The sequence below is a fragment of the Macaca fascicularis genome, chromosome 4, assembly GCF_037993035.2.
Source record: "Macaca fascicularis isolate 582-1 chromosome 4, T2T-MFA8v1.1".
In the NCBI taxonomy this organism is placed as follows: Eukaryota; Metazoa; Chordata; class Mammalia; order Primates; family Cercopithecidae; genus Macaca; species Macaca fascicularis.
Genome location: NC_088378.1, coordinates 42,433,737 through 42,445,759, shown reverse-complemented (window position 1 = coordinate 42,445,759; position 12,023 = coordinate 42,433,737). Strand labels below are relative to the sequence as shown.

General features: G+C 41.2%; 1 pseudogene; it reads left to right on the top strand.

The window, feature by feature from the left end:
* LOC135970547 (MARCKS-related protein-like) lies at positions 1–443 on the top strand (annotated as a pseudogene).
* Positions 444–12,023: the final 11,580 nt, after the last annotated feature.

The window sequence follows — 12,023 nt, the reverse complement described above, 5'->3', positions numbered from 1 at the left end:
AAAAAAATCTCTTTCAAGAAGGCTTTCTAAGAGCAGCTTGTCCTTCAAGACAAATGGGAAGGAGGGTGGGGTGCTGCTTCTGCCTCCTCACCTATGGACGAAGAGCAGGAGCGGGGCGGGAGGAGATCAGTGCCTGCAGCGACAAGGGCACTGCCCAGGAAGGGAAGGCTATTGCTACCCCTGACAGCCGGGAGCCCCAGGCCAAGGGGGCAGAGGCAGTGCTGCCTCAGAAGAAGAGGCAGGGCCCCAGGCTACAGAGCTGTCCGCTGCCTTGGGGCGGAGAGTGGCCCTACACCAGCCCACGCTGAGCAGAATGAATAGTGGGGTGGGCCAGGTGGTTGATCTCTAAGCTGCAAAAACTGCTGTTGTTGTGAGGTCACTGCCCGGACCTGGTGCCCTGGCTGCCCTCCTGTGCCCAGAAAGGAAGGGGCTATTGCATCCTACCAGCTACATTCCCTTTCCTTCTCTCCCTCCTGTGGATTCTCCAATCCGCCATCTGGCTTTCCTCTTAAGACCAGTTGAAGATGGTCCCTTACAGCCTCCCAAGTTAGATTAGTGATATGAAATCCTCCTTTCCCTGGCCCTGCCTCCTTCCCTGTCCCCAGCCCTGCAGAAGGCAATTTTTGGTTTTCTTCCCCAATTATTTTCCAAGTAGGTTTTGTTTACCCTACTCCCCAAGTCCCTGAGCCAGAAGTTGGGTGCTTCGACTCCCAAACCTTGAGGGTCCAGCCTCCCCCGTGTTGAGTTTTTACTCTCTGGTGCTCTGCCTAGTGTTACCTGGGCCGGGGGAAAGCGGGGGACACTGCCCTGCCTAGGGTTCTGTTCAAGTTCAAACCTTCAGCTTGTGAATCAGCTGTGTCTCTTTTTTTGACTTGGTGAGCACGTATTAGGCTTTGGGGCCAGGGAGAGGTCTGTAATGTGAAATAACTTCTTCTTACCTTTTCTTCTCTAATTTTTATAAATAACTTTTCATGGCCAAACCCCAGATTTGTATTTGTTTTTTCTAACTGCTAAAACCATTCTCTTCCACCTGGTTTTATTATAACAATTGGAAAAGGAATACATGTCCCTTAAATTTTTTTTGTTAGATGTATTCTTTATTTTTTCCAAGAGATTTATTGAGATATAATTCATATACAATATAGTTCACCCATTTAGAGTGAACTAGTCAACAGTTTTTAGGATCTTTAGAACTGGGCAACCATCATCACAAGGTGAGAACATTTTCATCACTCCCCACCCTTAAAGAAACTCTGTAACCTTTAACCACCACCTCCCAATTCCCTATTCCCCATGCCTAGGCAACTACTAATTTGTTCTGTGTCTCTATAGTTTTGTCTATTTAGAACATTTCATATGAATGGACTCATAATAGTATGTGATCCTTTGTGACTGGTTTATTTAACTTGGCAAAATGTTTTCAAGGTTCATCTGTGTTGTGGCAGGTACTCCATTTCTTTTCATAGCTGATTAATAGTCCATTGGATAAACATTTTATTTATCAGTTCATCAGATGAGGGACATTTGGGCCATTTTCAGCTTTTGGTTATTATAAATAAAGCTGCTATACATGTTTATGTACATGTTTCTGTGTGCATGTATGTTTTCATGTCTCTTGGGTAAACATCTAGGAGTGGAAGTTCTGGGTCAAATGGTAACTCTATGTCTCTTATGTTTAACTTTTTGAGGAACTGCCAGACTGTTTTTTTGCCACTTTACATTCTCACCAGCAGGGTATGAGCATTCTGTTTCTCCACATCCTCGTCAACACATGTTATTATCTGGCTTTTGGATTCTGATCATCCTAGCAGGTGTGTGCTATGGTTTGAATGTTTGTCTCTCCGGAAACTCATGTTGAAACTGAATCCCCAATATGGCAGTATTGAAAGGTGGGGGCCTTAAAAGGTGATTGGGTGGTGAGGGCTCTGAAATCCATCCATCCATGGGATAATGGATTAATGGATTATTGGGTTAGCACAAGAATGGGACTTGTGGCTTTATAAGAGGAAGGAGAGAGACCTGTGCTAGCACACTGAACCCCATCACCATGTAATGCTCTGTGCTGTCACAGGACTCTGAAGAGAGTCCCCACCAGCAGGAAGGCCCTCACCAGATGTGGCCCCTTGACCTGGAACTTCCCAACCTCCATAACTGTAGAAAATAAATTCCTTTTCTTTATAAACTACCCAGATTCAGATTTTCTGTTATAAGCAATAGAAAATAGACTAAAACAGTGCACCTGGTGCTTTAAAATATTTTTTGAGATATAATTCGCATAGCATCAGTCACTATTTTAAAGTGTACAATTCAGTGATTTTTAGCATATTCACTATGTTATACAAACATCATTACTACTAATTTCTAATTCTAGTATATTCCATCAGTCCAAACAGAAACTCCATGTATTTTAGCAATCACTGTTCATCTCCCTTGCCCCAACCTCTTGCAGCCACAAATCTACTTTCTGTCTCTATCGATTTGCCTCTTCTGGATATTTCGTACAAATGGAATCATGTATTATAATATGTGATATTTAGGCCAGGCGCAGTTGCTCACGCCTGTAATCCCAGCACTTTGGGAGGCTAAGGCGGGCAGATCACCTGAGGTTGGGAGTTCGAATCCAGCCTGACCAACATGGAGAAACCCCATCTCTACTGAAAATACAAAATTAGCCAGGTGTGGTGGCACATGCCTGTAATCCAGCTACTCGGGAGGCTGAAGCAGGAGAATCGCTTGAACCTGGGAGGTAGAGATTGCAGTGAGCCGAGATCCTGCCATTGCACTCAAGCCTGGGCAACAAGAGTGAAACTCCGTCTCAAAACAAACAAACAAAAAAAAATTATATGTGATATTTTGCAACTGGCTGCTTACTCTTAGTGTAATGTTTTCCTTTATGTTGTAGCATTACCAGTACTTAATTTCTTTTTAATTGCCAGAAAATATCCATTGTATGGGCCTAGTGCTTCTAAAGCATTTGATGTCTTCTCTTTTCCTTGCCCTTCCCTGCCCAAACAACTGTGCAGTGGCCTGAGGACTCATGGCACTTTCTAGTGGTTCTGTCAGATATATTATTATGCAGAGCTAAGTTTGATTTACTTAGTAAAGGCTAAATAATGAATGTTTACTTATTTTTAAAAATAGCTTGTTTAGTTTAACTATGTAACAGATGTGATCCATTGCTTAGGTGACTTTGCAAAGTTGAAAATACAACTTTATCACAGGTCTTTTTTAAAAAAAGAAAAAGGATGTAATTTACGTCATTGCTTAATAAATCTGTTATTTTAATCTACAGAGTATTTTTACATTTATCAATGTCTTTTTTGGAGGGCAATATTTTATTTGCGGAAAATCTGAGGCTAAATTTGGAGACATTTATTTTTTAGGGTTTGGAATATGCAGTTAGTGAAGGTAATAGCAGATGACTAGGCTGCATTATCTGTATTTACAAGGCAGTAACTAGTCATATAAAAGAATAGAGGAAGGAAAGAAAAGGATTTATTTCGAAATCATAGGATTTCAGTTTAGAACAAGTTTAATAAAGTTTAGTAAAGTTTAACAAACTTTAAATTTTTTAAATTAAAGTTCATAAACAATCTTCATTCAAGTTTTATATTGTTATTTTAAAATAATTGAGTTAGTTTTAGTTTTCTTGTCAATTAAAGTAATTTTTTATTAGCTTATATTTCATCAATGTTTATGTGACACTATGAAGCAGATATTTTATTTAAGCTTTACAGCAAATTTTGAGATAAGTTCTATTTTCCACATTTGGAAATCTATGAGCTGATGGGGGAGGGGCAGAGCACCCAAATGTTTCTTCTTTTTGTCTTTCAAAAGTACTATTTATCTTCAGTTAACAAGCAATATTTTATTTTTGTATTTCTTCATTTATTCATTTATTTAGAGACAAGGTCTTACTCTGTCACCCAAGCTGGAGTGCAGTGGTATAATCACGGCTCATGCAGCCTCGGCCTCCCCAGGCTCAAGCAATCCTCCCACCTCAGCCTCCTGAGTAACTGAGATTACAGGGGCATGCTACCACACCTGGCTAATTTTTTGGTTGTTTTTGTAGAGAAAGGGTTTTGTCACATTGCCCAGGCTGGTCTTGAACTCCCGGGCTCAAGTAATCTGCCTACCTTGGCCTCAGAAAGTGCTGGGATTATAGGCCTGAGCCACCGTGCCTGGCCTTACAAGTGGTATTTTAGGAACAGATATTTAGCATTGTGTTTGGTGAGGAAAGACTAAGTTATGCTGTGGAAACAACTTCACATAGCACTGGCCATAAGCAACAGCTGATTCCTTGCTCATGCAGAGTCCTCTCTGGGTCTGAATGAGGATTTTGGACAGCCCCTTTCTATGAGATGGTACAGCGTGGCGCCTCCACGATCACCCTGGCAAGGGAAGAGAGCACTGAGAGACCCACACCAGTAATACAGCCAGTTCTCATTATTTGTGGTAGTTACATTCCTTAAAGTAACCATAAACACCAACTTAGTAAATACTGACCCATTGCTCCCAGGGGAAATATAGAATTAGGTTCCTGTAAGCCTCTGGTCACGCTATTTTCAGTAACCAGTCAATACATAACCTTGTTTTATGTGTGTTTCTGCATAAATATATCTTATTTAACAGGTGTTGTTGATTCATTAACATTGAACTCACAACCAACAGCATTATAACTCATGACTGAATGACACACATATCTTCTCCATAAGGCACATCACAGCCTTCTTGCACTTAGGAACACCAGACAGCACATCGGCCCTAAGCCTGGGGGCTGTCTTTTGTTTTGTTTTGTTTTTGTTTTTGAGACGGAGTCTCGCCCTGTCGCCCAGGCTGTTGTGCAGTGGTGTGATCTCCACTCACTGCAACCTCCGCGTCCCGGGTTCAAGCGATTCTCCTGCCCCACTAGCTGCCCGAGTAGCTGCGATTACAGGTGCATGCCTCCATACGCCTGAGGACTGTTTTAAACAGCAAACAAAAAGCACAAAAATGCAAAAACGGTGGCACTCCATAGACTGTGAAATGGACATTGTCTACCGCACGAGAGCTAAAACAAGACAGAGCTTGCCTCATCCAACTTCAGCTAGGAATGTGTGCACTGGGCAACCTGTATTTTCCAAAGCTCTGTGCCTGCATATGTCTGAGAGTGACCAGAAAATGCTGTGAGTATTGACTGTGGAGTTACAAAGACATTTTAGCAAGCAGGCAAATTTGCAAATATGCAAATATGGAATTTGTGAATAATGAGGATCAACTGTAAATGCTTCCTGCAGTAAGTTACATAGGTTGTTTCCATCCACTTTCATTGACCAAAGCAAGTCACCGGGCCTTGATTAACCTCAAGGGGGTGCAAAAATGCTATCGATCTGTGTTTTTAAAGGAGAGCTCAAAATATTTGAGAAAAGCCTGTCTGTAATATCATTGAGTCACACGTTGTTTATTTATTCCATACTTGTGGCGGATTTTTATTTCCCAAAGATGGTTGCAACATTATCTTCCATCCAATGTGCTGTTCTTATAACGTGACTTTGACATACCTCTAATTAAGAGGTGGACATCTCTTCTCCCTTTCCTTGAAACTTGGCAGGTTTATGATGACAGTAGAAGGCTAGATCATTAAAGTTGTCCACCTAGTTTTCTTTAGGACACTTGCTCTTAGAATCTAACAGCCATGCTGAAAGGAACCCCAAGCAGCTCCATGGAGAGCTATGTGTAGTATATCCTAGCTGAGGACCTGGCTGACAGCTGGTATCAACCACTGCCCATGTTGAGTAAGTAAGTGTTCAGATGATTCCAGCCCACCATTGAGTCACCTCCAGACATCCTTGAGTCTTCCTCCCGAGGTCCCAGAAGTTATAGAGGAGATACAAGCTATCCCTGCAGTACTCACAGAAACTGTGAGGATAAGAAAATGGTTATTTTAAAAAATGACTTTATGTTTGGGGTAATGTTTTTCAGAAAGAATAACTTGAAAAGTATTTATTCTATACAGTATTGTAGTAGGTTTTGGTGGGTGGTATGGTTTGGCTCTGTCCCCACTCAAATCTCATTTTGAATTGTAATCCCTACTTGTCAGGGGAAGGGCCTGGTGGGAGGTGATTGGATCATGGGAGTGGACTTGCCCCTTGCTGTTCTTGTGATAGTGAGTTCTCACGAGATCTGGTTGTTTGAAAGTGTGTGGTACTTCCCCCTTCACTGTCTCCTGTTCCACCATGGTAAGACGTGCTTGCTTCCCCTTCACCTTTTGCAGTGATTGTAAGTTTTCTGAGGCCTCCCAACCATGCTTCCTATAAAGCCTGCAGATCTGTGGGTCAATTAAACCTCTTTTCTTCATAAACTACCTAGTCCCAGGTAATTCTTTATAGCAGTGTGAGAACGGACTAATACAGTGGGTTTTAGCAACAAATAGTATTTGATTTTGGCCTTTCTGGGGTCATCCATGCACTCATAACATAGTTAAATATCTGGTCTTCTTGGCCTTTTTTTTTTTTTTTTTTTTTTTAAGACAGGGCCTCACTTTGTTGCCCAAGTTGGAGTGCAGTGGCTATTCGCAGGCACAGTCACAGAGCACTACAGCCTTGAACTGCTGTGCTCAAGGTATCCTCCCACCTCAGCCTCCTGAGTAGCCAGGACTACAGCTGCATGCCACCGCTCTCAGCAGTTACCTAGTTATCTGGTCCCCTTATGGTTACACGTGTCTCATATGTGATAACTGTAAAATGGGTAGCAACTTGGTATTCTAACAAGAAATTTAGTCTTTTTTTTTGGCTGGCTTCTCCTTCAGTTTTGATGAGAATTAGAGTACCCATTAACGATTTAGACGCAAAGCAACCCATGAAGCACCTCCTCCACTGAGCTCTTTGCTCTGTGCCTGATCCATAATTGCATGCTAAATGTTTAATGAATGCCAGTCGTAGAATTTGGCAGACACATAGATAGGAATTGAGTGTTTTTAGGAACATCTGGGAACCACCTTTCTTATCTGTCACAGAAAATGAAGAGACACTGAGTTGTGGGGTTGAGGATAAAAAAGCTAAAGTCTCAAGCTGGAAATGCTTTTAAAAATTAAAATACCAATTTTAATCAGAGTGAGGCTTGATATAACTTGTAAGTCTGTTGGAGGTGTTTATGAAAAAAGAGAGGCTCATCCATACTGATTTTAAAAGATTTATGCTTTGAAGTAAAAATAGATGACCAAATATATCACAACTAGATAACTCACATTCTCAAAAGCACTTAACAAAACTAATCTTTGATGCAGCTAAGATAAAATGTTTCTGATAGATCACTTGATGAAAGACCATTTTCCAAACATTTAGTGCTGCTAAGATGTTTCCTTGAACTATTACATGTGGGGTTTCCATTGTTGCAGTAGAATTATCGTATTCTTCCTTTCTTTTTTCTTTTTCTTTTCTTTTCTTTTTAGAAATAGGGTCTTGCTCTATCACCCAGGCTGGAGTGCAGTGGCACAATCCTGGGCTTAAGCAATCCTCCCATCTCAGCCTTCAGAGTAGCTGGGACTATAGGTGCACACCACCATGGCTGGCAATTTCTTTAATAATTTCTTGTAGAAATGGGGTCTTTAACTCCTGGGCTCAAGTGATCCTCCAGCCTCAGCCTCTCAAAGTGCTGGGATTACAGGTGTGAGCCACCATGCCTGGCCTGCATTATTTATTAAGGTAAATTAAAGCATTAGTAGGAATTGGACTTGACTCCCTAATGACTTTGGGAACATAGGTGTTACAGAGTTTCAGTGTCCAACTTCCCAGAAGAGGAGTTCCTCTGCCTGCCTCTTTAACAGATCTGCAAACTGGTCAGTTTTCAGCCTGCTCGTAAGTCCTGAATAATGGTCTCCCCAGGTTGTTCTACAGTTGAGTGTCTACATGTGCACAATGAGACCCAGGCACAGAAGAAATAAGTAACAGATTAAAAATTGCCTCCAAGGTCATGTGTGTTGGCTCACACCTGTAATCCCAGCACTTTAGGAGGCTGAGACAGGAGAGTCACTTGAGCCCAGGAGTTTGAGACCAGCCTGAGCAACATAGTGAGACCATGTCTCTACAAAAAAAAAAATTTTTTTTTTAAATTAGCTGGGCGTGGTGGCTGAGCCTATAGTCCTAGTTACTAGTGGGGCTGAGGTGGGAAGATCACTTGAGCCCTGGAGGTCAGGGTTGCAGTGAGCCATGATCACGCCACTATACTCGAGCTTTGGTAATAGAGCAAGACCCTGTTAAAAAAAACTCCACTATCATGGAGAAAAGGTTTAGTAGTAACGCCTGAAACATCTCCTCTTTGAGATCAATGCTTCTCAAGCTATCTGCAATGAAAGATCCTTTATATATTTTTAAAATTTCCAGTTCATCTTAAACCAACATCAGTGTCTACTGCACAGGACCATGTGCAGCTCATACTATAGGCTACTGAACCCACAAGTTCTGCAGTAATTTAGTTGGTCTATACCAATATCAGTGAGATGAGTCCACTGATCACATGCATGGATTTTGTAAAAAATAAGTTGCTATGAATGTCTCTAAACATGAAACCAGCCCAATTGTGCCATAGAACTGATGTTCATGGTTTCTTTTGAATAAACATAGAAATTGGCCCAGTGTTAAAACTTTAGAAAGTTATCTTTGTCTTATTTGAGTTCCTTTCTCAGGAAACCAACCATCAGGCCTCCCAGATAGTATCAAGGAACTGAAACTTACAAGATTATTGCATCTGGCCAATGAGAGGCCAGATCCCTTACCCTTCATGATTGTCTAACCGACCACTTGCCTCCTGTTAACCAACTCCTCTTCCTTACCCCTTCCTAACTCCTGTTTTCCCACACATAGTTATATTTCCTCCCTGCTACATACACCCCTAATTTTAGTTGGTTGGGGATTTGAGACAGATCTCTCATCTCTTCAGCTGCAGCACCTGAATAAAGCCTTCTTCCCTGCCAATGCTTGTCTCAGTGATTGGCTTTCTGTTTGGTGAGCAATGGGACTCAGATGGAACCCCTGGTGTTTTAGTAACAAATGCTTACTCTCAACTTCTCTTATCATCTTATCTCAGACTATCAACAGATAGCTTGTGAGCCAGCATCAGTTCATGGACCATAACTCGAAGAACACTAATTTAGATGACTATCCCTGTCTCCTGTCCAGCTGAAACCTGATTTAGCCTTTCCAATCATTGCAGTACTTCTGGGGTTGACTCTCTGGATACTTAGCTTGTATTTATACTTAAGGAAGACTACAGTGTATTAACATGGATTAGATGATATTATTTTATAGTCTATACTCATAATTTTCATTGCTATAAATTTAAATATATAAAATTATATTTTACTTGGTTTTATTATTTGTTTATTTAATATTTAGAAATATTTTTTTTCCAGGTTCATATTTGTACACATTGACTATCACATGATGAGCTGACATTATTAGCTTCTTCAGGCATGAGGACTTAATGGATGAGGTACAGGCAGGCTGGAATCCATCAATGTTGCTTTCACAGCTAGAGTTTCTTTAGACATTCACTTAAAGTATAGGACAATCAAAGTCATGCCCCTTTTTGTGGCTAGTACACAATTCGTTCTACTTGTAAGATTGTTAAGTGTTGGAATATTGTTAATACCAGTGAACAGGAATTGGGCATCAGTTTCTGGACTGCCATGATTTTAGTCTCACCACAGTCACAAAATCTGTAGCCTGCGTCCTTCAGCGTGGGCAGCCACCCTCCGCCAGGTCAGAAGAGGGTGCCTCCGCTTGGCTTAAACCCACATGTAAGAATCTGGGTTTCCATCTGAGCTCTGCCACTTTCTAGCCCTCGGCCCAGGATTCAGCCTCACCAAATCTCTCTCTTCATTGGTACAAATAGCTGGGTATTCATCACATACAATTTTGAGGATTCTAAGATTCTAAGAGGAAATGCCCAGTTACTGCTTAGCCCAATATTTTGCATGTTGTGTCCCCATAAATGATAGTTGTGAGTATGGTTTTTTGTGAATGAAAACTCTGGGTCATTTCACTAAGCCCTGAGATCCATTAATTGAACTCGCCTGGTCCTCTGTCCATTAGAATCTCCAGGCATGAGAACTTAGTGGATGACGTACAGAAAGGTTGGAATCCATCTGTACTGCTTTCACAGCTAGAGTTCCTTTAGACCTTCACTTGACATAGAGGACACTCCATTTGCAATAGTTGTTCTGTCCTCAAGGCAGATGTGTGTTTGAACACTGGATTGTCCCAATAGCCCTCTGAAGTAGATCCTATTAATATGATAAAAGAATAAATAAATAATGAATAATTTAGAGATGAGAAGATTCAATGATATGTTCTTGTACATTCTGCATATAGAAGAAAACTTATTAACATCACTTTGTAACTTATTGTTATGATGGCGTTAGCAAAATGGGAGAAAATAAGGGAAGGAAAGTCTGGCTAGGACCACTGAACTTGTGTCGGGGAGGAAAGAGAAATTAATTCTTATTTTCTCTGAATAAAACATCCAATTTCCTGTTTCCTTGCCTGAATTTTGCTTGCATTGAATCAGGATAACCTCCTTCCCAGGGCTATATTGTGACCATTGCGGGCCTAAGGCACCTTTGTCTTTGTGGTTTCCACACGAAAATTATAAAATATATGAATTACATTTTATGGCTGTATTGGTATAAAGATGAATATAATCTTTGATCCCCAAAGTTTATTTTTTCTTCTGATTTTAAAATAAATTAAAACCTTTTCATGGACCCTAAAAGTAAGGTGAGCTTTGGGGATGGTGCCTCGTGTGCCTGTTTGGCCCTGGTCCCACCATAGCAATTCAGATGTTTTAGTTTCCTTATGAGAGAGTGAGAGTGCTTGATGTATAACATGGGTTGGTAAATATAGAGAGGAGCTGATGCTTGCTCTGTCCTTAGGCAGATGTGTGTTTTAACACTGGATTGTCCCAATAACCCTCAGATTCTTGTAATATGATAAAGGAACAGATAAATAATGAACAATGTAGAGAAAGGAAGATTCAGCATTTGAAATCAGAATATTTAATTTTTTCTCCACTTTGTTCAGAATCCGGTAGATGAAGAATGCAAATATTGGCCCTTCAAAACATCCAACTATGTGCATTGTATAAAAACTTTGAGGGGTTGGGTGCAGTGGCTCATGCCTGTAATCCCGGCACTTTAGGAGGCTGAGGCAGGTGGATCACGAGGTCAAGAGATCAAGACCATCTTGGCCAACATGGTGAAACCTCGTCTCTACTAAAAATATAAAAATTATCTGGGAGTGGTTGCACATGCCTGTAGCTACTAGGGTTGCACAGCTACTCGGGAGGCTGAGGCAGGAGAATTCCTGGATCCAGAAGGAAGAGGTTGCAGTGAGCCAAGATTGTGTCACTGCACTACAGCCTGGCAACAGAGCAAGACTCCATCTCAAAAACAGAACAAAACAAAACAAAACAAACAAACTTTGAGGAATTGAGGACATGAAGATATATTTTACCTATATGGCAGAGTCCCTCCCCCAGGAGCAAGAACACTGTGGGACTTAAGAGTTTTTCCACCCTGTTGCCCAGGTTGGAGTGCAGTGGCACGATCATGGCTCAATGCAGCCTCAACCTCCTGGGCTCAAGTGATCCTCCCACCTCAGCCTCCTGAGTAGCTGGGACCACAGGTGTACACCACCATGCCTGGCTAATTTTTAAAAAATTTTTGTGGAGATGGTGTATTGCCTTGTTGCCCAGGCTGGTCTCAAACTCCTGGGCTCAAGCCGTCCTCCTGCCTCGGCCTCCCAAATTGCTGGGATTACAGGCATGAGCTACCATGCTAAGCCCTTTTGTGGTTTTCACTGAGCACTTTATATGGTTCTATTTTCTCTGATTTCTTACACATCAATTATTCTTATTTTTTAGTGGTGGGCCTAGAATTTGCAATATATATTTACAATGAATCCAGGTCCTCTTTCAAATAATATTATACTGCTTCATAGATAGTGCAAGTACTTTATAATAATAAAATTCTCCTAATTCCTCCCTCC